Source organism: Scyliorhinus torazame, chromosome 5, assembly GCF_047496885.1.
Source record: "Scyliorhinus torazame isolate Kashiwa2021f chromosome 5, sScyTor2.1, whole genome shotgun sequence".
Classification (NCBI taxonomy): domain Eukaryota; kingdom Metazoa; phylum Chordata; class Chondrichthyes; order Carcharhiniformes; family Scyliorhinidae; genus Scyliorhinus; species Scyliorhinus torazame.
In genome coordinates, this window is record NC_092711.1 from 99,082,236 (window position 1) to 99,108,146 (window position 25,911).

Here is a 25,911-nt window from a genome sequence, read left to right on the forward strand (position 1 = left end):
CATCTTTCTCAGGTGCAACAGGGCGCATGTGCGGCCGTCATTGACCCGGAAGCCGGAAGAGAGAATCTTGTGAATTTCTCCCCTGGACTGAAAGTGAAGTTTCTTTGGAAACTCCTTTAGAAATAGGAGGATTTACTAACGGGAACTTCAAACCAAACATCACATCATCATCTGGCAGACTTACTCGATTCATCACGACCTGAATATCATTGGGAGGTAAAATGGTTTGTCTGTTCTGTCCGTGGATAAAGATTTCAGATATCAGAGTGACTGGGAAAATTTAAATGACCATTCCGGGTTAAATTTGAGACTAATTACACCGATCACATTGGGGAAGTTAAATAATTTGCTGTTGTACTCTTATGTATGCAGGCACATTTTAAAATTACCGCATTAGCATACTTGACAGGTCAACTGGGCAAACTGCTGACCTTCTTAGTAGTGAGAGTTACTATCCGGGATTTTGTTAGGTTTGTTGTTCCTGTTGCATTTCATTCAGCTCATCGTGTTTACAAAGTAGGTGTTCGTAGAACGTTACAGCGCAGTACAGGCCCTTCGGCCCTCGATGTTGTGCCGACCTGTGAATCCACTCTAAAGCCCATCTACACTATTCCCTTATCATCCATATGTCTATCCAATGACCATTTGAATGCCCTTAGTATTGGTGAGTCCACTACTGTTGCAGGCAGGGCATTCCACACTCTTACTACTCTCTGAGTAAAGAACCTACCTCTGACATCTGTCCTATATCTATCTCCCCTCAATTTAAAGCTATGTCCCCTTGTGCTAGACATCACCATCTGAGGAAAAAGTCTCTCTCTGTCCACCCTATCCAATCCTCTGATCATCTTGTGTGCCTCAATTAAGTCACCTCTTAACATTCTCTCTAACGAAAACAGCCTCAAGTCCCTCAGCCTGTCCTCCTAAGATCTTCCCTCCATACCAGGCAACATTCTGGTATATCTCCTCTGCACCCTTTCCATTGCTTCCACATCCTTCCTATAATGCGGCGACCAGAATTGCATGCAATCCTCCAAATGCGGCCGCACCAGAGATTTGTACAGCTGCAACATGACCTCATGGCTCCGAAACTCAATCCCTCTACCAATAAAAGCTAACACACTGTACGCCTTCTTAACAACCCTCTCAGCCTGGGTGGCAACTTTCAGGGATCTATGTACATGGACACCGAGATCTCTCTGCTCATCCACGCTGCCAAGAATTTTACCATTAGCCCAATACTCTGTCTTCCTGTTATTCCTTCCAAAATGAATCACCTCACACTTTTCTGCATTAAACTCCATTTGCCACCCCTCAGCCCAGTGCTGCAGGTTATCTATGTACCTCTGTAACTTGTAACATCCTTCCGCACGGTCCATAACTCCACTGACTTTAGTGTCATCTGCAAATTTACTCACCCATCCTTCTACGCCCTCCTCCAGGTCATTTATAAAAGTGCCAAATAGCAGTGGCCCCAAAACAGATCCTTGTGGTACACCACTAGTAACTGGACTCCAGTCTGAAGAGTTCCCATCAACCACCACCCTTTGTCTTCTTCCAGCTAGCCAATTTCTAATCCAAACTGCTAAATCATCCTGAATCCCATGCCACCGTATTTTCTGCAGTAGCCTACCATAGTGAACCTTACCAAATGCTTTACTGAAATCCATGTACACTACATCAACTGCTTTTCCCTCATCCACCTGTTTAGTCACCTTCTCAAAGAACGCAATAAGATTTGTGAGGCACAACCTACCCTTCACAAAACCGTGTTGACTATCTCTAATCAAATTATTCCTTTCCAGATGATTATACATCCAATCTCTTTCAACCTCAGATACCCTCAATTATGACTCAGGAGAGGAGTTTGATAATACAAAGGCTTGAATTACCAGAGAACCAGACAGCTGCCGAGAAGTGTGCTCACTGCACGCTGCCTACTGAACGTAACCTTATGTACAGCTTCCTGGGGCCGGAGGCAGAGTCCCCCAGGGTTCCAAACCCGGTCTTAAAGGGGCCTATGCATTAAAGGTACATGCGTATACAGATATCATTCATCACAATACCTTCCCAAGACTTTGCCCACAACAGAAGTAAGGCTCACTGGTCTATTGTTACCAGTGTTGTCTCTACTCCCCTTCTTGAACAAAGGGACAACATTTGCTATCCACGAGTCTTCTGGCACTATTCCTGCAGACAAAGATGACTTGAAGATCAAAGCCAAAGGCTCATCAATCTCCTCCCTAGCTTCCCAGAGAATCCCAGGATAAATCCCATCCGGTCCAGGGGACTTATCTATTTTCACACTTTCCAGAATTGCTAACACCTCCTCCTTATGAACCTCAAGCCTTTCTAGTCTAGTAGCTTGAATCTCAGTATTCTCCTCAATAATATTGTCTTTTTCCTGTGTGAATACTGCCGAAGATTATTCATTTAGCACCTCTCCTATCTCCTCGGACCCCACGCACAACTTCCCACTACTGTCCTTGACTGGCCCTACTCTTACCCTAGTCATTCTTTTATTCCTGACATACCTATAGAAAGCTTTAGGGTTATCCTTGATCCTACCTGCCAAAGACTTCTCATGTCCCCTCCTGGCTCTTCTTAGCTCTCTCTTTAAGTCCTTCCTAGCTAGCTTGTAACTCTCGAGCGCCCTAACCGAACCTTCATGTCTCATCTTTACATAAGCCTCCTTCCTCCTCTTGACAAGTGGTTTGACTGCTTTAGTAAACCATGGTTCCCTCACTTGACCACTTCCTCCCTGCCTGACAGGTACATACTTATCAAGGACACGCAGTAGCTGTTCCTTGAACAAGCTCCACATTTCCATTGTGCCCATCCCCTGCGGTTTTCCTCTCCATCCGATGCATTCTAAGTCTTGCCTCATCGCATCATTATTGCCTTTCCCCCAGATATAACTCTGGCCCTGCGGTATATACCTATCCCTTTCTATCACTAAAGTAAACGTAATCGAATTGTGGTCACTATCACCAAAGTGCTCACCTACCTCCAAATCTAACACCTGTCCTGGTTCATTACCCAGTACCAAATCCAATATGGCCTCGCCTCTCGTTGGCCTATCTACATACTGTGTCAGGAAACCCTCCTGAACACATTGGACAAAACCGGACCCATCGAAAGTACTCGAACTATAGCGTTTCTTGTCAATATTTGGAAAGTTAACGTCCCCCATAACAACTACCCTGTTGCTTTCGCTCCTATCCAGAATCATCTTTGCAATCCTTTCCTCTACATCTCTTGAAGTTTTCGGAGGCCTATAGAAAACCCCCCCTCCTTTCCTGTTTCTAACATCAGCCCATACTACCTCAGTAGACGAGTCCTTATCAAACGTCCTTTCTGCCACCGTAATACTGTCCTTGACTAACAATGCCACCCCTCCCCCTCTTTTACCACCTTCGCTGAGCTTACTGAAATATCTAAACCCCGGCACCTGCAACAACCATTCCTGTTCCTGCTCTATCCATGTCTCCGAAATGGCCACAACATCGAAGTCACAGGTACCAACCCATGCCGCAAGTTCACCCACCTTATTCCAGATGCTCCTGGCATTAAAGGAGACACACTTTAAACCACCTTCCTGCCTGCTGGTACACTCCTGAAACTTTGAAACCTTACTCATGACCTCCCTACTCTCAATCTCCTGTATACTGGAGCTACAATTCAGGTTCCCAATCCCCTGCTGAACTAGTTTAAACCCTCCCGAAGAGCATTAGCAAATTTCCCCCCCAGGATGTTGGTAACCCTCTGGTCCAGGTGTAGACCGTCCCATTTGTGGAGGTCCCACCGACCCCAGAATGAGCCCCAATTATCCAGAAATCTGAACCCCTCCCTCCTGCACCATCCCTGTAGCCACATGTTCAACTCCTCTCGCTCCCTATTCCTCGTCTCGCTAGCACGTGGCACAGGTAACAACCCAGAGATATTAACTCTGTTTGTCCTAGATCTAAGTTTCCACCCTAGCTCCCTGAATTTCTGCCTTAAATCCCTATCCCTTTTCCTACCTATGTCGTTGGTACCGATGTGGGCCACAATTTGGGGCTGCTCCCCCTCCCCTTAAGTATCCCGAAAACACGATCGGAGACATCACGGACCCTGGCACCTGGGAGGCAACACACCAATCACGAGTTTCTCTCGTTCCCACAGAATCTCCTATCTATCCCCCTGACTATGGAGTCTCCAATGACTAATGCTCTACTCCTCTCCCCCCTTCCCTTCTGAGCAACAGGGACAGATTCTGTGCCAGAGACCTCTACCCCATGGCTTACCCCTGGTAAGTCCCCCCACCAACAGTATCCAAAGCGGTATACTTGTTACTACGGGGAACGACCACAGGGGATCCCTGTACTGACTGCTTCCTCCCAGCCCCTCTCACCGTCACCCATCTATCTTTATTCTTTGGAGTAACTACATCCCTGAAGCTTCTATCTATAACCACCTCTGCCTCCCAAATAATCCGAAGTTCATTCAGCTCCACTTCCCTAACAAGGTTTCTGAGGAGCTGGAGATGAGTGCCCTTCCCACAGATGAAATCAGCAGGGACACTGACGGCGTCCCTCACCTCAAACATTCTGCAGGAGGAACATTGCACAACCTTCCCTGCCATCCCCTCTAGATAAAAAAAGAAAAAGAAAGAAAGAGCTTACCTGTTATTCACTCTACCCCTTAGGTTAAAGGAGGTGGAAGGGTGGGGGACACTACAAGTGTAGTGTCTCGGGTTTAGAAACTGCCCAACTTAAATACAGGTAAAAATAAAACACTTAACCAGCATCCACTGCGCCCCACACAAAAACAGCAATCAGCTGTTATGGGTCTGTGCAAACAAATTAAATCTTTACTACTTACCCAGCAGTCATTCTGTCCTCACTCCGACTGGATTCAGCTGGAAACTCCCGACAGTAAGTTTTTTAATTTTTTAAACTTCCGTTCTCAGGAAGCACTCACTCAGTAAAGGTCTACTGCCCTCTGCTGGATGCTTGCCTTCACTTGAACAGCTAAGGTCTCTTGCACAGGTATACCTTCAAGTTACGGTGACCACAATGCATGTATGCAAATTTCCCCTGCAACAACCAATCAGCAGCTCCGCTCTACTGCCCTCTGCAGACTGTGGTCTCTAGCTTTTTAAGTTACATCAATTCAAATGTCTATCTGAATACTTTTTAAATGTTATGAGGGTTTCTGCCATCATTTCAGGCAGCATGTCACAGATCCTCACCACCCTCCAAACCTCCTAGTCCTTCCCTAAATCTCTGCCCCCTTTTATATGTATCCCTCAATCAAAGGGAATAGGACCTTCCTATCCAATCTATTTAGATCCCTCAGAATTAAAAAAATATATACATTAACATTTTTTTCCAATTGAGGGGCAATTTAATTTGGCCAAGCCACCTACCCTGCACATATTTGGGTTGTGGGGGTGAAACCCACACAGACAATGGGAGAATGTGCAAACTCCTTACAGACTGTGACCCAGGGCCAGGATCGAACCCGGGTCCCCAGCACGCAGGCACACAACCACTGTGCCACCATGATCCCCCAGAATTTTATACATTTAGAATAATCTTTACTATTGTCACAAGTAGGCTTACATTAACACTGCAATGAAGTTACTGTGAAAATCCCCGTAACCACACTCTGGCACCTATTCAGGTACACAGAGGGAAAATTCAGAATGTCCAAGTCACCTAACAAGCACGTCTTTCGGGACTTGTGGGAGGAAACCCATACAGACACTGGGAGAATGTGTAGACTCTGCGCAGACAGTGTCCCAAATGGGAATTCAATCCCGGAACCTTGGCGCTGTGAAGCAACAGTGCTAACCACTGTGGTACCGTGCCACCCAAAAAACAGTTGAGCTCAATGTTCTCAGATTAAATAAGCTGAAGCGCCCAACGTGGGTCTTGAACCCACTGCCCTGGGATTAAGACTCCCATGGTCTGCCAACTGAGCTAGCCAGGCTGCTTTTCAACATTTCATTTTGGTCTCCCTTCAGTCTTTTCTGTTCCAAAGAAAACAGCCCCAGTTTATCCAAACTTTCCTCTGAGCAAACATTGTCAATTTCTGGTCAATGTTCTTAAATCTCCTCTGTGCTCTCTCTGGTGCAATCTTCCTGTCCACAGGAATCTAGCTCTGGCCTAACTAGTCCTGTCCTGCCATTTATCATGTAATCCTTTGCCTTGTTTTCCCTCCAGCTTTCTTCCTCACTATCAAGTGTTTAATCATTTTTGTGTCACAGGTAAACCTCTTCCTCATGTTCCTACATTTACTCTCAAATCAATGATGTAAACCAGGAGTGAAGGGGCCAGGACTGATTCCTTTGAAACCGGCACTGGAAACAGCCCTTTTATTTTCTCTATTCTTTATGGGATGTGAGTGTCACGGGCAAACCAGCTTGGTTGCCTATTTCTAATTGTCCTTAAACTAAGTGGCTTGCTGGGCAATTCAGAATTAATCATATTTCAGTGAGTTGGCTAGATCAGGTAACGCCGGTGCGGACTCGATGGGCCGAATGGTCTCCTTCTGCACTGTGGATTCTATGATTAATTCCGCCCTTGGGTCACTGTCTCTGTGGGGTTTGCCTGCGTTTGCGTAGATTTCCTTTCCGGGTGCTCTGGTTTCCTCCCACAGTCCACAAATGTTCAGATTAGGTGGATTGGCTGTGCTAAATTGTCCCCGGGAGGTGTTACGTGGAAAGGGTGGGGAATTCGCCATGGTATGGTGCTCTTTCAGAGTGTTGCTATGGACTCGATGGGCCGAATGGCCTCCTTCAGATCTGCTGGAATTCTATGATTCTACAATGATGTGTTCACTCACACACTGCAGCCTGACTCTTATTATGGGAACAGACACTGTGTTTGTTACTCTCAAAGTGAGTGAATCCTTTGCTGTTTATCTTCTGGGCCCCATCTCCACTATTATTGTCTGATTGTCCCACTGAGACTCTCACTGTTATTATTGGACAATCAGCGCAGTCTGAGTCTGGCCGCTCTCACCATCTGTAACCGTCACAATGCCTGGGTGAGTGACGGCAGCTCCAGACCAATAGGAGGTGGAGGGGCAGGACTGGAGGACCGACCGAGAGCGCTGGTCCTCCAACCAATGAATGAGTGGCGGGGCCCGCTGTGATTGAAGCATGTGCTGTGTGGGTAATGGAGATGCAGAAGGGCTGTGTCTTCAGATCCAAAATCGGTGAGAGGCGATTAACAATATGGAGGGAGCGAGAGATCGTGGGGGTGGGTGGAAACGTTGTGTAAAGCTGTTGTAAGCCGCAAACTTCGGAAAAGAGTTTAAGATTGTTTATAAATATGAGAAATGCCAATAAAAAGTTTTTCTAAAAAAAGGAAAAGAGTTTAAGGTACCCAGTTTGTACTGAGCAGAGCTACGGCTCCTCATGTTTGGCTCGGGTTAACGGCCGCCATCTTTATTGGATGTGCATCAGGGCACATGCGCATTTGTCATCTTTGTCAGGGGCGATGTTTCAATGAGTGGGAGGAGCTTGTTCCTCATTGTTCAGAATGGAGGCAACTTGTCCATCAAACTGCCTCACCCTTTGAGTCCCAATGTCTTATTGATGATGCAAAGCGGTGGCAGAGATGGAAAGGAAGCCAATCCTGGTCTCTGGATTTCACTGTCTCATTGGACGTCCTGTCCCATGTGACCAAAGCTCTGCGGCTCTGTTCAGTCACACAAAGATCCAGGGCAGAAACCCACAACCCTGAGTCAACATCACCCTAAAATCAGGGGACTGCTGATGATAAGAGGGACAGTGTGCAGTGGGGAGGGGGAGGGGGAGGGCATGAGCGGTCACCCTGGACCAGGGAGCAGGAGGAGAGAATGTGGTGAATTTCTATCCTGGACTGACAGTGATTAATTTTGGAAACTCCTTTTACAGATGATTAGTCGGGGAGGATTTACACTCAGCAAATTCAAACCGGGAGAAATATTTATCTTTCCCGAATTTTATTTCTGGACTGACAGTGATGCCTTTGTAAACTTCTTTCACGGGCTTAGAAAGGGATTCGCAGACAGGAAACTCACAACCAATCCTCACATCAAATTCTGACAGCACCATTCGAGTTATCAGGACCTGGAGGTTATCAACCTTTGTGTGTAAGCATTGAGTTCAGATCATTATCACTCACTGTGTAAAATTTCTTCCTCATAACCCCCTGTAGATCTTGCTCACAATCTTAAATCTGTATCCCATAATCCTTTTACAATCTACTGATGGGAACAGATTTCTTTATCCTTTGCCGGGTTTGCTGTTATCGTTTCCGGTGCCTGGGTCGTCCAGATTTCACTCCATTTTTCTGTGTTTGTAGTGGCCGAATGGGCTTGGACCAGTCCATTTTAGGATCCAGTTCACAATTGAAGTTCGCTCCAAGAATTAATTGATGTGTATCCCGGTCTGGGATGGGTCCCAACAATTTAATTTATAAATGACACATTGTCCCAGTTAGGGGCTTAGCCATTCACCAGCACCACCAATGTACCTGCCAATAACCCACTGACCACCATGTATCTCCCATTAGTGTCCGCAATGACCCTAGTGACCCCTTTATTGATTAAAATTGCAGCATAACGAGCCCTTCCGTCAAAGCCCGAGTGAAACACTTGGCTCACCACTCCGCATCTGGTCGGATCTCTAACCCGCAAGTGAGTCTCCTGCAAGAACACCACACCAGCATTTAGAATCTTCAGGTGAGCGAAAACTCTTGACCTTCACTGGTTCACCCAATTCCCTTACGGTCCAGGTGACCAGCCCTGAATTAGGGGATCACGCGCCATTTCCACCGTGAGGGACTATCCAGCAAATCTTCAAAAAGTACAGGCATAGGGTCCACCCAAGATGACCGCCATACCCCTATCCTCAGAGTAAATCAAAAACAGTTCTATAGTCATCAGTGAGCTACCACATTCCCCCCCATGCCCCCATTTCCCACCAACGCGCCACCTAGACACACAAATTGAAATCAAACCCACTCCCCAGGCTCTGACCCAGAAGCTAAGCTTGCCGAACCAGCCAAAACTGGTTCACCGGCTGCAGCTTTACCCACCACCCTTCTCACTCCCATTCACCAGCTTACTGCTGCCGGGGCAGCTCTCTTAGGACACCAAGAAAAGCAAAAACAACAATATTACCCACTTCATAAAACATATTTCGGAATGCAGTCCATTACTAGATCTAGTATCCAACGGGCCCGTCTCTCTCTCTCTCTCTCCTATCTCTCTTGCCCCATAATTGGAAAAAAATAATTGGGTACTCTAGATTTATTTTAAAAAAAGAAAATCTTTTCCTACGGACAGAACAGACAAACATTTTGTCTTCCACATTCACAGGCCAATGATATTCAGGTCCTGATGAATGGAGTGACTTAAGTCTTGATGTGAAGTTTGATTTGAGTTTCCATCTGGTTAACCGAGGACCGGGGTTCGATCCCGACCCGGGTCACTGCCCGTACAGAGTTTGCACATTCTCCCTGTGTCTGTGTGGGACTCACCCCTACAATCCAAAAAGATGTGCAGGTCGGTGAATTGGCCTCGCAAAGATTACGCCTCAATTGGGGGAAAAATATTGGGTACTCTTTTTAAAAAAAAAAACTTTTAATTAAAAATAAACAAAAGACATCACTGTCAATCCAGGGTAGAAATTCTGAACAGACAATTCTAGTTTCTCTTGAACATTTTTTCCTCTCTTGTTCCCCCAAAGCTGTAAATCCCCATCCCACACACTCTCCCTCCTTCCTGGGCTGAAATCCAAACCCATCTCACAATCTGCACCATCTCTTTCCTCCACTCCCAGTTTTCTCCCTCCCTCTCCTCTGCCTGGGTTCAGTTCTCCAGCTCCTGTCTGCAGACTGACAATAAAATCAATGGGTCTTATTGGGGGTTTGGGGCCTCCACCGGGTGTTTGTGAATCCTTCTTGCCTGCCTGCCAGGGTTTCCTTCCTTGCCAGAGATCAGAGATTGATGCTTTGAGCCCAACCTGGAACCACGCTAAATTGCCCCTTAATTGGGGAAAAAAATGACATGAAGGTTAGCGGCTGCACAAAGTGTTTCCATCTCCTCCCACCCATCTCCTTAACAGGTTGACACATTTATTTGACTGACTAAAAGGATGGTCTCTGGCAGCACAGTGGTTAGCACTGCTGCCTCACAACACCAAGGACCCGGTTCGATCCTGGCCCCAGGTCACTTTCTGTGCGGAGTTTGCACATTCTCCCCGTGTTTGTGTGGGTCTCAGTTCCACAACCCAAAGATGTGCAGGGTAGGTGGAATGGCCACGCTAAATTGCACCTTAATTGCAAAAAAAAAAAATTGGTTACTCTAAATTTATTTCAAAAAAGGCTTGTCTCTTTCCTCATGTTCACAATTAAAGGGGTGGGTTCCACAGGAGATGGCTGGCATTTCAGGGCAATTAAATTAATAATGGACAGGGATATGTCCAGTGTTGTTACACGGTACAGATTAGATATATTATTTACCGTTGTGTAATAAAGTAAATGTAATATATTTCACTTTGTAATATAAGACTGTAGCTACGTTATAGATTTCCAGTCGTCTCTTCCCTCAGAGCGTTGTTAGTCTTTGGATTTCTCTTCCACAGGGACCAGTTGTATCTGGGGGTCATTGAATATATTGAAGCACAAGTTTGACAGATATTTTATTGACAATGGAGTTAAGGGTTATGGGGAACAGGTAGGAAAATAGAGAGAAAGCTGAGATGAGGAGGGATTTCTTCACTCGAGGATGTGGTGAAGCTTTGGAATTCTCTACCCCAGAGGAATGTGAAGCCTCAGTCATCAGGTATGTTCAAGACAAATATTGCTAGGTTTCTAGATATTGAAGATATCGAGGGATATGGGGACCATGTGGGAAAATGATGCTGAAGTAGATCGGCCAAGGATCGCAATGAATGGTTGAGTAGACTTGGTGGGCCGAATGACCTACTCTTGCTCCTATTCTAATCTCTGTGTCCTGGTCAGGAAGCAGTGAGCTGAGCTCTGATCTGTCAATCAACATAAATCAGCACCTTCAGGAGAGTTGGGAGGGTGAATATTAGATCCAGCAGAGTGAGAATGGAGGGAGAGTGTGTGGGATGAGATTTACAGCTTTTGGAGAACAATAGAGGAAATTACATTTCATACGAACTAGAATTGTCTGTTCTGAGTTTCTATCCTGTACTAACAATGATGACTTTTGCTAATTGTTTTCAAAGGATATTGGAAGAGGACGAATTATAGACAGAAATCTCAAAGGTCACGTCTCGATGTGACAAACTCAATCGATTCCTCCTGAACTGAATATCCTCGGCGAGAAGGCAAAATATTTGTCCGATCTGTCGGCTTCAAAAGATTTTAAACGTGAGTGTGACTGGAAAAGCACCGAGACCCACACAACACACACCCGAGTGAGAGTGTTCCATTGAACTGACTGTGGAAAGAGCTTTAACTAGTTGCACAGCCTGAAAAAACATCACACCATTCAATGAGGAGAGACAGTGCACATGTTCTGTGTGTGGACAAGGCTTCCACTGATTGTCCAATCTGGAGAGTCACGAGGAGACCCAAAACATGGAGAAACCGTGGAAATGTGGGGACTGTGGGAAGGGATTCAGAGTCCCACCTCGGCTGGAGTCTCATCGACGCAGTCACACTGGGGAGAGGCCGTTCACCTGTTCTGTGTGTGGGAAGGGATTCAGTGATTCATCCAACCTGCGGGAACATCAGCGAATTCACACTGGGGAGAGGCCATTCACCTGCTCCCTCTGTGGGAAGGGATTCACACATTCATCCAATCTGCAGAAACATCAGCGAGTTCACACTGGGGTGAGACCATTCCCCTGCTCCCTCTGTGGGAAGGGATTCACACAGCTATCCAGTCTGCAGAAACATCAGCGAGTTCACACTGGGGAGAGGCCATTCACCTGCTGTCAGTGTGGGAAGGGATTCACACAGTCATCCAGTCTGCAGAGACATCAGCGAGTTCACACTGGGGAGAAGCCATTCACTTGCTCCCTCTGTGGGAAGGGATTCACACAGTTATCCATCCTGCAGACACACCAGCGAGTTCACACTGGGGAGAGGCCATTCTCCTGCTCTTAGTGTGGAAAGGGATTACATAGAAAATAGGAGCAGGAAGAGGCCATTTGCACCTGTTCTGCCATTCATTATGATCATGGCTTATCATCCAACTCTTTTCACAGCAACTTCATTGCAGTGTGAATGCAAGCCTACTTGTGACAATAAAGATTATTCTTCTTAAGATGTGCAGCGTCGGTGAATTGGCCACGCTAAATTGCCGCTTAATTGGAAAAAAGAATTGGGTATTTGTAGAAGCCAGGTATTTCGAATACAACTAGTATAGGTAAAAGATAGCTGTTTAAGCATAAATGTTGAGCCCCAGTTTTAAATACCCATTTATACAGCATAATTCACTTTTACTGAGGTCCATTGTTCTGGCAAATGTATATTTTCAAAGACAGTGTGACATTAAAACAACACAGTTGCAAAACAATTTGACACTGCTTGTGCTAATTGTCAAGGCCAAGGGCTGAATACACAGCAACATGAAGGCACCATTGTTCACAATACAGATAACAGCTGGGTCAGAAAAGCTGATGTTGCACATTGAAGATGGATGGCTTGTCATCAAATCAAATGTGTTTGAGTCTAACCCAAACCAATTAGGATTATATTGGGGTGTGATTAGATGATTTAAGACAGATATGAAAGTGTATAACTGAAAAGTTTCCGCCCGCCATTTTGGTGTATTGTCTTTGTGTATTGTCTTTGGGTGTGTGTTGAGGAGATGTCTTTGTGTTGTCTTTCTGTTAGTTTAGTCAGTTTTGTCCTTTATAGTCTCCATTTTAGAGATGTCTTTTGGGGGTTCTGTCAGTCTAACAGTCTGTGTCAGTGATGATAGTCCACTTTTGACTTTGAGTTTGAGTTTAGCTGAAGATTAGCTCTCTCTCTCTCTTCATGTTTCATTGCCAGACTTTGACCTTTTAAAAGTTACTTTCGAGCTGTCTGCCTAAGCAAAGAAAGATAATGTCTGTAATTCTCTGAAAGCTTTGAATTGTCTACGAATTGCCTTTTAAATGACTTTCAAATTGTAATCAAGCGACTACAAATAAAACAATTCCTTTTGGCACCTGAGAAGTTTATACTGCAAATTTCTGCTGAGTTCCAGTATTCGCAAAGTGCAACTGATAACCGAATAGCAGAGATGATATAAATTCCTTCAACTATACACAGTCGAATAATACAAGGAATCAAACAACTTGACATAGTCTACAAATCTTACAACTTGTCGTATTGCGCCAGGATTTGATTAATCAACTAAGCTTCCCCCAAACTTGGTGTAGTTCGACAGGTTAAGATCCCATAAATTAAGGATTCCTACGGTATTTTAAATTTTTAAAAAAATCATTAATCTGTCTTCTGAACATCTGGGCTCCTAGCACCGATCCCTGCGGTACCCCACTAGTCACTGCCTGCCACTTTGAAAAAGACCATTAATTCTTACTCTTTGTTTCCTGTCTGCCAACCAGTTTCTTGTCCATCTCAATGCACTACCCGTAATCCCGTGTGCTTTAATTTTACACACTAATCTCTTGTGAGTGATTTTGTCAAACGCCACCTGAAAGTCCAAATATACCACATCCACTTGCTCCCCCTTGTCAACTCTACCAGTTACACCCTCGAAGAATTCCAGTCAATTTCGTCAAGCATGATTTCTGCTTCATAAATCCATGCTGACTCTGTCCGATCCTGCCACTGGTTTCTAAGTGCTTTGCTATAAAATCTTTGATAATGGATTCTAGAATTTTTCCCACTGCTGATGTCAGGCTTACTGATCTATAATTCCCTGTTTTCTCTCTCATTTTAAATAGTGGTGTTACATAAACACCACTGGTTAGCAGCTGGTTAGTCAGTTTCAGCGGGAGCATTGCGGAAGGAGGGTGCTGGGAGGTAAGTCAACCTTTAAAAGCACTTCTCTTTGCAGGGGCAGGCCAGTCGATTTCGGCGGCGTGAGAGCAGCTGGTTAGTCAGTTTCAGCGGGAGCATTGCGGAAGGAGGGTGCTGGGAGGTAAGTCAACCTTTAAAAGCACTTCTCTTTGCAGGGGCAGGCCAGTCGATTTCGGCGGCGTGAGAGCAGCTGGTTAGTCAGTTTCAGCGGGAGCATTGCGGAAGGAGGGTGCTGGGAGGTAAGTCAACCTTTAAAAGCACTTCTCTTTGCAGGGGCAGGCCAGTCGATTTCGGTGGCGTGAGAGCAGCTGGTTAGTCAGTTTCAGCGGGAGCATTGCGGAAGGAGGGTGCTGGGAGGTAAGTCAACCTTTAAAAGCACTTCTCTTTGCAGGGGCAGGCCAGTCGATTTCGGCGGCGTGAGAGCAGCTGGTGAGTCAGTTTCAGCGGGAGCATTGCGGAAGGAGGGTGCTGGGAGGTAAGTCAACCTTTAAAAGCACTTCTCTTTGCAGGGGCAGGCCAGTCGATTTCGGCGGCGTGAGAGCAGCTGGTTAGTCAGTTTCAGCGGGAGCATTGCGGAAGGAGGGTGCTGGGAGGTAAGTCAACCTTTAAAAGCACTTCTCTTTGCAGGGGCAGGCCAGTCGATTTCGGCGGCGTGAGAGCAGCTGGTTAGTCAGTTTCAGCGGGAGCATTGCGGAAGGAGGGTGCTGGGAGGTAAGTCAACCTTTAAAAGCACTTCTCTTTGCAGGGGCAGGCCAGTCGATTTCGGCGGCGTGAGAGCAGCTGGTTAGTCAGTTTCAGCGGGAGCATTGCGGAAGGAGGGTGCTGGGAGGTAAGTCAACCTTTAAAAGCACTTCTCTTTGCAGGGGCAGGCCAGTCGATTTCGGCGGCGTGAGAGCAGCTGGTTAGTCAGTTTCAGCGGGAGCATTGCGGAAGGAGGGTGCTGGGAGGTAAGTCAACCTTTAAAAGCACTTCTCTTTGCAGGGGCAGGCCAGTCGATTTCGGCGGCGTGAGAGCAGCTGGTTAGTCAGTTTCAGCGGGAGCATTGCGGAAGGAGGGTGCTGGGAGGTAAGTCAACCTTTAAAAGCACTTCTCTTTGCAGGGGCAGGCCAGTCGATTTCGGCGGCGTGAGAGCAGCTGGTTAGTCAGTTTCAGCGGGAGCATTGCGGAAGGAGGGTGCTGGGAGGTAAGTCAACCTTTAAAAGCACTTCTCTTTGCAGGGGCAGGCCAGTCGATTTCGGCGGCGTGAGAGCAGCTGGTTAGTCAGTTTCAGCGGGAGCATTGCGGAAGGAGGGTGCTGGGAGGTAAGTCAACCTTTAAAAGCACTTCTCTTTGCAGGGGCAGGCCAGTCGATTTCGGCGGCGTGAGAGCAGCTGGTTAGTCAGTTTCAGCGGGAGCATTGCGGAAGGAGGGTGCTGGGAGGTAAGTCAACCTTTAAAAGCACTTCTCTTTGCAGGGGCAGGCCAGTCGATTTCGGCGGCGTGAGAGCAGCTGGTTAGTCAGTTTCAGCGGGAGCATTGCGGAAGGAGGGTGCTGGGAGGTAAGTCAACCTTTAAAAGCACTTCTCTTTGCAGGGGCAGGCCAGTCGATTTCGGCGGCGTGAGAGCAGCTGGTTAGTCAGTTTCAGCGGGAGCATTGCGGAAGGAGGGTGCTGGGAGGTAAGTCAACCTTTAAAAGCACTTCTCTTTGCAGGGGCAGGCCAGTCGATTTCGGCGGCGTGAGAGCAGCTGGTTAGTCAGTTTCAGCGGGAGCATTGCGGAAGGGTGCTGGGAGGTAAGTCAACCTTTAAAAGCACTTCTCTTTGCAGGGGCAGGCCAGTCGATTTCGGCGGCGTGAGAGCAGCTGGTTAGTCAGTTTCAGCGGGAGCATTGCGGAAGGAGGGTGCTGGGAGGTAAGTCAACCTTTAAAAGCACTTCTCTTTGCAGGGGCAGGCCAGTCGATTTCGGCGGCGTGAGAGCAGCTGGTTAGTCAGTTTCAGCGGGAGCATTGCGGAAGGAGGGTGCTGGGAGGTAAGTCAACCTTTAAAAGCACTTCTCTTTGCAGGGGCAGGCCAGTCGATTTCGGCGGCGTGAGAGCAGCTGGTTAGTCAGTTTCAGCGGGAGCATTGCGGAAGGAGGGTGCTGGGAGGTAAGTCAACCTTTAAAAGCACTTCTCTTTGCAGGGGCAGGCCAGTCGATTTCGGCGGCGTGAGAGCAGCTGGTTAGTCAGTTTCAGCGGGAGCATTGCGGAAGGAGGGTGCTGGGAGGTAAGTCAACCTTTAAAAGCACTTCTCTTTGCAGGGGCAGGCCAGTCGATTTCGGCGGCGTGAGAGCAGCTGGTTAGTCAGTTTCAGCGGGAGCATTGCGGAAGGAGGGTGCTGGGAGGTAAGTCAACCTTTAAAAGCACTTCTCTTTGCAGGGGCAGGCCAGTCGATTTCGGCGGCGTGAGAGCAGCTGGTTAGTCAGTTTCAGCGGGAGCATTGCGGAAGGAGGGTGCTGGGAGGTAAGTCAACCTTTAAAAGCACTTCTCTTTGCAGGGGCAGGCCAGTCGATTTCGGCGGCGTGAGAGCAGCTGGTTAGTCAGTTTCAGCGGGAGCATTGCGGAAGGAGGGTGCTGGGAGGTAAGTCAACCTTTAAAAGCACTTCTCTTTGCAGGGGCAGGCCAGTCGATTTCGGCGGCGTGAGAGCAGCTGGTTAGTCAGTTTCAGCGGGAGCATTGCGGAAGGAGGGTGCTGGGAGGTAAGTCAACCTTTAAAAGCACTTCTCTTTGCAGGGGCAGGCCAGTCGATTTCGGCGGCGTGAGAGCAGCTGGTTAGTCAGTTTCAGCGGGAGCATTGCGGAAGGAGGGTGCTGGGAGGTAAGTCAACCTTTAAAAGCACTTCTCTTTGCAGGGGCAGGCCAGTCGATTTCGGCGGCGTGAGAGCAGCTGGTTAGTCAGTTTCAGCGGGAGCATTGCGGAAGGAGGGTGCTGGGAGGTAAGTCAACCTTTAAAAGCACTTCTCTTTGCAGGGGCAGGCCAGTCGATTTCGGCGGCGTGAGAGCAGCTGGTTAGTCAGTTTCAGCGGGAGCATTGCGGAAGGGTGCTGGGAGGTAAGTCAACCTTTAAAAGCACTTCTCTTTGCAGGGGCAGGCCAGTCGATTTCGGCGGCGTGAGAGCAGCTGGTTAGTCAGTTTCAGCGGGAGCATTGCGGAAGGAGGGTGCTGGGAGGTAAGTCAACCTTTAAAAGCACTTCTCTTTGCAGGGGCAGGCCAGTCGATTTCGGCGGCGTGAGAGCAGCTGGTTAGTCAGTTTCAGCGGGAGCATTGCGGAAGGAGGGTGCTGGGAGGTAAGTCAACCTTTAAAAGCACTTCTCTTTGCAGGGGCAGGCCAGTCGATTTCGGCGGCGTGAGAGCAGCTGGTTAGTCAGTTTCAGCGGGAGCATTGCGGAAGGAGGGTGCTGGGAGGTAAGTCAACCTTTAAAAGCACTTCTCTTTGCAGGGGCAGGCCAGTCGATTTCGGCGGCGTGAGAGCAGCTGGTTAGTCAGTTTCAGCGGGAGCATTGCGGAAGGAGGGTGCTGGGAGGTAAGTCAACCTTTAAAAGCACTTCTCTTTGCAGGGGCAGGCCAGTCGATTTCGGCGGCGTGAGAGCAGCTGGTTAGTCAGTTTCAGCGGGAGCATTGCGGAAGGAGGGTGCTGGGAGGTAAGTCAACCTTTAAAAGCACTTCTCTTTGCAGGGGCAGGCCAGTCGATTTCGGCGGCGTGAGAGCAGCTGGTGAGTGGTGAGTCAGTTTCAGCAGGAGCTGAGACTTTTTCTCTTTTCTTTAAATTAGTTTTTTAGGCGGGATCAGGAAGTCGACCCGCGGACGTCTGGGAAGACCCTCACCAATAAATTCTGGTGGAGAGGAAACCCGAGACACTACACGTGTAGTGTCTCCCACCCGCCCTCCTCCTCTAACCTAATAATAAAACCCATTGGTCTGAGGTAAGTACCATATTTTTATTATATTATTATTATTTTTTATAAAAATTTAATTTAGTTGTTAGCTAGATCTTGGTAGAAAGTTAGAGGAATGGCAGGGAAGGGAGTACAATGTTCCTCCTGCAGGATGTTTGAGGTGAGGGATGCAGTTAGTGTCCCTGCTGATTTTACCTGCAGGAAGTGCTGCCATCTCCAGCTCCTCCAAGACCGAGTTAGGGAACTGGAGCTGGAGTTGGAAGAACTTCGGATCATTCGGGAGGCAGAAGGGGTCATAGATAGCAGCTTCAGGGAATTAGTTACACCAAAGATTGGAGATAGGTGGGTAACTGTAAGAGGGACTGGGAAAAAACAGTCAGTGCAGGGATCCCCTGCGGTCGTTCCCCTGAGAAACAAGTATACCGCTTTGGATACTTGTGGGGGGGACGACTTACCAGGGGTAAGCCATGGGGTACGGGCCTCTGGCACGGAGTCTGTCCCTGTTGCTCAGAAGGGAAGGGGGGAGAGGAGCAGAGCATTAGTAATTGGGGACTCTATAGTCAGGGGCACAGATAGGAGATTTTGTGGGAGCGTGAGAGACTCACGTTTGGTATGTTGCCTCCCAGGTGCAAGGGTACGTGATGTCTCGGATCGTGTTTTCCGGGTCCTTAGGGGGGAGGGGGAGCAGCCCCAAGTCGTGGTCCACATTGGCACCAACGACATAGGTAGGAAAGGGGACAAGGATGTCAGGCAGGCTTTCAGGGAGCTAGGATGGAAGCTCAGAACTAGAACAAACAGAGTTGTTATCTCTGGGTTGTTGCCCGTGCCACGTGATAGTGAGATGAGGAATAGGGAGAGAGAGCATTTAAACACGTGGCTACAGGGATGGTGCAGGCGGGAGGGTTTCAGATTTTTGGATAACTGGGGCTCTTTCTGGGGAAGGTGGGACCTCTACAGACAGGATGGTCTACATCTGAACCTGAGGGGCACAAATATCCTGGGGGGGAGATTTGTTAGTGCTCTTTGGGGGGGTTTAAACTAATGCAGCAGGGGCATGGGAACCTGGATTGTAGTTTTAGGGTAAGGGAGAATGAGAGTATAGAGGTCAGGAGCACAGATTTGACGTCGCAGGAGGGGGCCAGCGTTCAGGTAGGTGGTTTGAAGTGTGTCTACTTCAATGCCAGGAGTATACGAAACAAGGTTGGGGAACTGGCAGCGTGGGTTGGTACCTGGGACTTCGATGTTGTGGCCATTTCGGAGACATGGATAGAGCAGGGACAGGAATGGATGTTGCAGGTTCCGGGGTTTAGGTGTTTTAGTAAGCTCAGAGAAGGAGGCAAAAGAGGGGGAGGTGTGGCGCTGCTAGTCAAGAGCAGTATTACGGTGGCGGAGAGGATGCTAGATGGGGACTCTTCTTCCGAGGTAGTATTGGCTGAAGTTAGAAACAGGAAAGGAGAGGTCACCCTGTTGGGAGTTTTTTATAGGCCTCCTAATAGTTCTAGGGATGTAGAGGAAAGGATGGCGAAGATGATTCTGGATATGAGCGAAAGTAACAGGGTAGTTATTATGGGAGACTTTAACTTTCCAAATATTGACTGGAAAAGATATAGTTCGAGTACAATAGATGGGTCGTTTTTTGTACAGTGTGTGCAGGAGGGTTTCCTGAAACAATATGTTGACAGGCCAACAAGAGGCGAGGCCACGTTGGATTTGGTTTTGGGTAATGAACCAGGCCAGGTGTTGGATTTGGAGGTAGGAGAGCACTTTGGGGACAGTGACCACAATTCGGTGACGTTTACGTTAATGATGGAAAGGGATAAGTATACACCGCAGGGCAAGAGTTATAGCTGGGGGAAGGGCAATTATGATGCCATTAGACGTGACTTGGGGGGCATAAGGTGGAGAAGTAGGCTGCAAGTGTTGGGCACACTGGATAAGTGGGGCTTGTTCAAGGATCAGCTACTGCGTGTTCTTGATAAGTATGTACCGGTCAGACAGGGAGGAAGGCGTCGAGTGAGGGAACCGTGGTTTACCAGGGAAGTGGAATCTCTTGTTAAGAGGAAGAAGGAGGCCTATGTGAAGATGAAGTGTGAAGTTTCGGTTGGGGCGATGGATAGTTACAAGGTAGCGAGGAAGGATCTAAAGAGAGAGCTAAGACGAGCAAGGAGGGGACATGAGAAGTATTTGGCAGGAAGGATCAAGGAAAACCCAAAAGCTTTCTATAGGTATGTCAGGAATAAGCGAATGACTAGGGAAAGAGTAGGACCAGTCAAGGACAGGGATGGGAAATTGTGTGTGGAGTCTGAAGAGATAGGCGAGATACTAAATGAATATTTTTCGTCAGTATTCACTCAGGAAAAAGATAATGTTGTGGAGGAGAATGCTGAGCCCCAGGCTAATAGAATAGATGGCATTGAGGTACGTAGGGAAGAGGTGTTGGCAATTCTGGACAGGCTGAAAATAGATAAGTCCCCGGGACCTGATGGGATTTATCCTAGGATTCTATGGGAGGCCAGGGAAGAGATTGCTGGACCTTTGGCTTTGATTTTTATGTCATCATTGGCTACAGGAATAGTACCAGAGGACTGGAGGACAGCAAATGTGGTCCCTTTGTTCAAAAAGGGGAGCAGAGACAACCCCGGCAACTATAGACCGGTGAGCCTCACGTCTGTAGTGGGTAAAGTCTTGGAGGGGATTATAAGGGACAAGATTTATAATCATCTAGATAGGAATGATATGATCAGGGATAGTCAGCATGGCTTTGTGAAGGGTAGGTCATGCCTCACAAACCTTATTGAGTTCTTTGAGAAGGTGACTGAACAGGTAGACGAGGGTAGAGCAGTTGATGTGGTGTATATGGATTTCAGCAAAGCGTTTGATAAGGTTCCCCACGGTAGGCTATTGCAAAAAATACGGAGGCTGGGGATTAAGGGTGATTTAGAGATGTGGATCAGAAATTGGCTAGCTGAAAGAAGACAGAGGGTGGTGGTTGATGGGAAATGTTCAGAATGGAGTACAGTCACAAGTGGAGTACCACAAAGATCTGTTCTGGGGCCGTTGCTGTTTGTCATTTTTATCAATGACCTAGAGGAAGGCACAGAAGGGTGGGTGAGTAAATTTGCAGATGATACTAAAGTCGGTGGTGTTGTCGATAGTGTGGAAGGATGTAGCAGGTTACAGAGGGATATAGATAAGCTGCAGAGCTGGGCTGAGAGGTGGCAAATGGAGTTTAATGTAGAGAAGTGTGAGGTGATTCACTTTGGAAGGAATAACAGGAATGCGGAATATTTGGCTAATGGTAAAGTTCTTGAAAGTGTGGCTGAGCAGAGGGATCTAGGTGTCCATGTACATAGATCCCTGAAAGTTGCCACCCAGGTTGATAGGGTTGTGAAGAAGGCCTATGGAGTGTTGGCCTTTATTGGTAGAGGGATTGAGTTCCGGAGTCGGGAGGTCATGTTGCAGCTGTACAGAACTCTGGTCCGGCCGCATTTGGAGTATTGCGTACAGTTCTGGTCACCGCATTATAGGAAGGACGTGGAGGCTTTGGAGTGGGTGCAGAGGAGATTTACCAGGATGTTGCCTGGTATGGAGGGAAAATCTTATGAGGAAAGGCTGATGGACTTGAGGTTGTTTTCGTTGGAGAGAAGAAGGTTAAGAGGAGACTTAATAGAGGCATACAAAATGATCAGGGGGTTGGATAGGGTGGACAGTGAGAGCCTTCTCCCGCGGATGGATATGGCTGGCACGAGGGGACATAACTTTAAACTGAGGGGTAATAGATATAGGACAGAGGTCAGAGGTAGGTTCTTTACGCAAAGAGTAGTGAGGCCGTGGAATGCCCTACCTGCTACAGTAGTGAACTCGCCAACATTGAGGGCATTTAAAAGTTTATTGGATAAACATATGGATGATAATGGCATAGTGTAGGTTAGATGGCTTTTGTTTCGGTGCAACATCGTGGGCCGAAGGGCCTGTACTGCGCTGTATTGTTCTATGTTCTATGTTCTATGTTCTAAACCACCCTCCAATCTGCAGGAACTGCTTCAGAGTCTATAGAAGGTGACCACCAATGCATCCATCATTTCTAGAGCCACTTCCCTCAGTACTTTGGGATGCAGATTATCAGGCCCTGGGGATTTATCGGCCTTCAATCCCATAAATTTCCCCAACACCATTTCTTTACTAATATTGATCTCCTTCAGTTCCTCCCTCTAACTAAATCCTGCGTTCCCCAACATTTCTGGTATCTGATTTGTGCCCTCATTTGTGAAGACAGAACCAAATTATGTATTTATTTGCTCACCCATTTCTTTGTCCCCTATTATACATTCCACTGTTTCTGGCTGAAAGGAACCTAAATGTGTCTTCACCAATCTTTTTCTCTTCATGTACCCATAGGAACTTTTACAATCAGCCTAATTTTCTGTATTCGGCCATTCCCAACATCACCACTGCAGTTTGGGGGTCTCTTTACTAATTTATTTTCCCCTTAGTGTTTCTGAGCTCTACCCATACAGATTGCACATTGTCGGAGCTAATATCCTTCCTCACTATTGCATTAATTTCCTCTTTAACCAGCACTGCCACTCCACTGCCTTTTCCTTTTTGTCTGTCCTTCCTAAACACTGAATATAGTCAGTTCCCATCCCTGGTCATCCTGCAGCCCTGTCTCCATAATCCCCATTATCTCACTCCCGTTTACGTCTGTTTGCACAATTCACTCGGTTATGCCGTCTGCAGTCACACCACGGAGTTCATACTGGGGAGAGGCCATTCACCTGCTCTCAATGTGCGAAGGGATTTTGTAATTCATCGCACTTAGTGAGACACCAAGAAGTTCACAACTGATTACAGGGATTGGATTCTGCTGTTATTGTTTCTGTTCTCAATTACACCCAGGACTGCAGTTTGTTCATTCTGTTGGTCAATGGGGGTGGTCAGAGGGTTTATTTCTGCTGGACTGGCCGGTCTCACGACTTCGCCTCCAGTGGGCTGATTCTCTCTGAGCCTTCTTGCGAATATCTGGTTGCACATTTCATAGATCATTGAATTTACAGTGCAGAAGGAGGCCATTTGGCCCATCGAGTCTGCACCAGTTCTTGGAAAGAGCACCCTACCCAAGTCCACAGCTCCACCCTATCCCCATAACCCAGTAACCCCACCCACCACTAAGGGCAATTTTGGACACTATGGGCAATTTAGTATGACCAATCCACCTAACCCGCACATCTTTGGACTGTGGGAGGAAACCGGAGCACCCGGAGGAAACCCACGCACACACTGGGAGGATGTGCAGACTCCGCACAGACAGTGACCCAAATTAGGAATCGAACCTGGGACTTGGAGCTGTAAAGCAATTGTGCTAACCACAATGCTACCGTGCTGCCCTTTCACAAGGGGTGAAAGGGGTTTTGGAGGTTGGAAGATGTTTCATTGCCATTTCTGCTTAGAAACCCCAAAAAGCATGCCACATTGCCATGAAGATGGGCTATGGTGGTTACATGGTTCTTTTTTTTTTAAATGTAGAGTACCCAATTCATTTTTTCCAATTAAGGGGCAATTTAGCATGGCCAATCCACCTAGCCTGCACATCTTTGGGTTGTAGGGGTGAACCCACGCAAATACGAGGAGAATGTGCAAACTCCACACGGACAATGACCCAGAGCTGGGATTGAACCTGGGACCTCGGCTCCGTGAGGCAGCAGGGCTAACCCACTGCGCCACCGTGATGCCCGATGGTTCTTTTGTTTAAGTTATCTTGATGCTTCTCACAGAATATCAGGGTCTGAGGGGCATGTTGTCTGAGGTGCACTGGGAAACTACATTAAATAGTATGGTGGGAGACAGGCAATCACTAATATTTAAGGAATTATTACAGATTTACATGGGGATCGGTTAGCTCAGTTGGCTGGATGGCTGGTTTGTGCTGCGTGACACCAACAGCACACGTTAAATTCCCATACCGGCTGAGATTATCCATGGTCGGTGTCAGTATTTATATTCCACATGATCCTCCACCCACCCCTCTATATTTCCCCCATCAGCATCTCCTATTCTTTCTCCCTCATGTATGTATCTAGGTTTCCGTTCAATGTATTCATGCTGTTCACCTCAACCACTCGCTGTGGAGTGAGTTCCACATTCTCACCACTCGCTGGGTAAAGAGGTTTCTGCTGAAATTCCTATTGGATTATTGAATCCCTTTATAATCTTAAAGATAACATCAGGTCACCCATCAGTCTTCTCTTTTCCAGAAAAAAGCAGCCCCAGCCTTTCCTGAGTGTTAAATGCTCTTAGTTCTGTATATTATGAATCTTGCACTTTATCCAATGCCTTTATTTCCTTTTTCTAAATGGAGATCACCAATGTTGACAGTGCTCCCAGTGTAGTCTAACCCTGGTTCTAAACAAGTTGAACATTTCGTCCGTGCTTTTCAATTCTATCCCTCTAGAATGGAACCCTATAGATGAACCCCACACTTTATGAAGGATGTGAAGTTCTTAGAGGGGGTGTAGAGGGCATTTACAATAAAAATAATGTCACAAGTAGGCTTACATTAACGCTCCATTGAAGTTACTGTGAAAATCCCCTAGTTGCCACACTCCGGAGCCTGTTCTGGTACACCGAGAGAGAATTCAGAATGTCCAATTCACCTAAGCACATCTTTCGGGACTTGTGGGAGTAAATTGGAGCACCCGGAGGAAACTCACCCAAACATGGGGACACTCAGACTCCGCACCGACAGTGGCCCAAACCGGGAATCAAACCTGTGTAGAAGCCAGGTATTTCCCATACAACTAGTATAGGTAAAAGATAGCTGTTTCAGCATAAATATTTAGCCCCAGTTTTAAATACCCATTTAAAAATGAGAATTTCAGCACCCATAACCTCAGGTCATCTCAAAACATATAGCTTCAATAGATACATGAAACAGCACAATTCCATCATAGATTAAAACAGCACAGTTGCAAGACAATTTGACACTATGCTTGTGCTGCTGTCAAGGACAAGGGCTGAATTCCATGGCAACGAGGTGACAAGACTCCAGTAACTAAAGCTCTATAGTTCTCTTTTCAGGCCATTAGTGATTACAGCGTGAACCACATTCCATAGCTTATAAGGCCGAAACATTTTAATGGATAAAACATTGAATCAAATATATATTTGATTCCAGCTTTCTCGACATGAAGTCTCCATTGTTACATTAGCCAAGCTAGCTTAATTAGATGTATTAAGACAGATATGGAAGGGTATAACTGAAACGTTTCCCCCCGCCATTTTAGTCTGTCTGTCTGTCAGTCTGTCTTTGTAGTGATGTAGTGTTTTAGTGTGTTTCTGTAGTAGTGTTTAGTGTGTTTTTGGAGTGTAGTTTTGGAGAGTGTTTTTGAAGTCTTGACATTTAGTTTTAGTTTAGCTCTCTCTCTCTCTTTTTCATGTTTCATTTCCAGACTTTGACCTTTTAAAAGTTACTTTCGAGCTGTCTGCCGAAGCAAGAAGATAATGTCTTGATTCTCTGAAAGCTTCAAATTGTCTACGAATTGCCTTTTAAATGACTTTCAAATTGTAATCAATAGAAGAAAAATAAAACAATTTTTTTTAACTTACATTTCTGCTGAGTCCCAGTAATCGCAAAGTGTTACTGGTAACCGAATAGTAGGAATAATATAAATTCCTTCAACTTTACTCAGTCGAATAATAGTAGGAATCTAACAACTTGTCGTAGTTCGGCAGGATAAGATCCTTCAAATAAGAATCTTTCAACCTGGGACCCTGGAACTGTCAAGCAACAGTGCTAACCATCGTGCTAGAATGGCACCAGAGAGCAGGGACTCCAATCAGTTTGAGAGACTGGAGCAGCTGAATTTCTCTCCTGAGATCACAGCATCTGGAGGGTGGGGAATGGGGCCATGAAATGAAATGATATGAAAATTGCTTATTGTCACAAGTAGGCTTCAACGAAGTTACTGTGAAAAGCCCCTCGTCGCCACATTCCGGCGCCTGTTCGGGGAGGCT

The 25,911-nt window shown here is 46.9% G+C and overlaps 1 protein-coding gene, 1 long non-coding RNA gene and 1 other non-coding gene across 3 annotated transcripts in view; 1 reads left to right on the top strand and 2 right to left on the bottom strand.

The window, feature by feature from the left end:
• Positions 1 to 25,911, bottom strand: part of LOC140419119 (uncharacterized) — a 439,103-nt gene that overhangs the window by 134,117 nt on the left and 279,075 nt on the right. The window lies entirely within an intron of this gene.
• Positions 52 to 12,534, top strand: LOC140419132 (uncharacterized). Its single transcript, XR_011945548.1, has 2 exons — positions 52 to 216; positions 11,237 to 12,534. It is a non-coding gene; the product is annotated as an uncharacterized lncRNA (long non-coding RNA).
• Positions 5,904 to 5,976, bottom strand: trnak-cuu (transfer RNA lysine (anticodon CUU)). The gene has a single exon. It is a non-coding gene; the product is annotated as a tRNA-Lys (tRNA).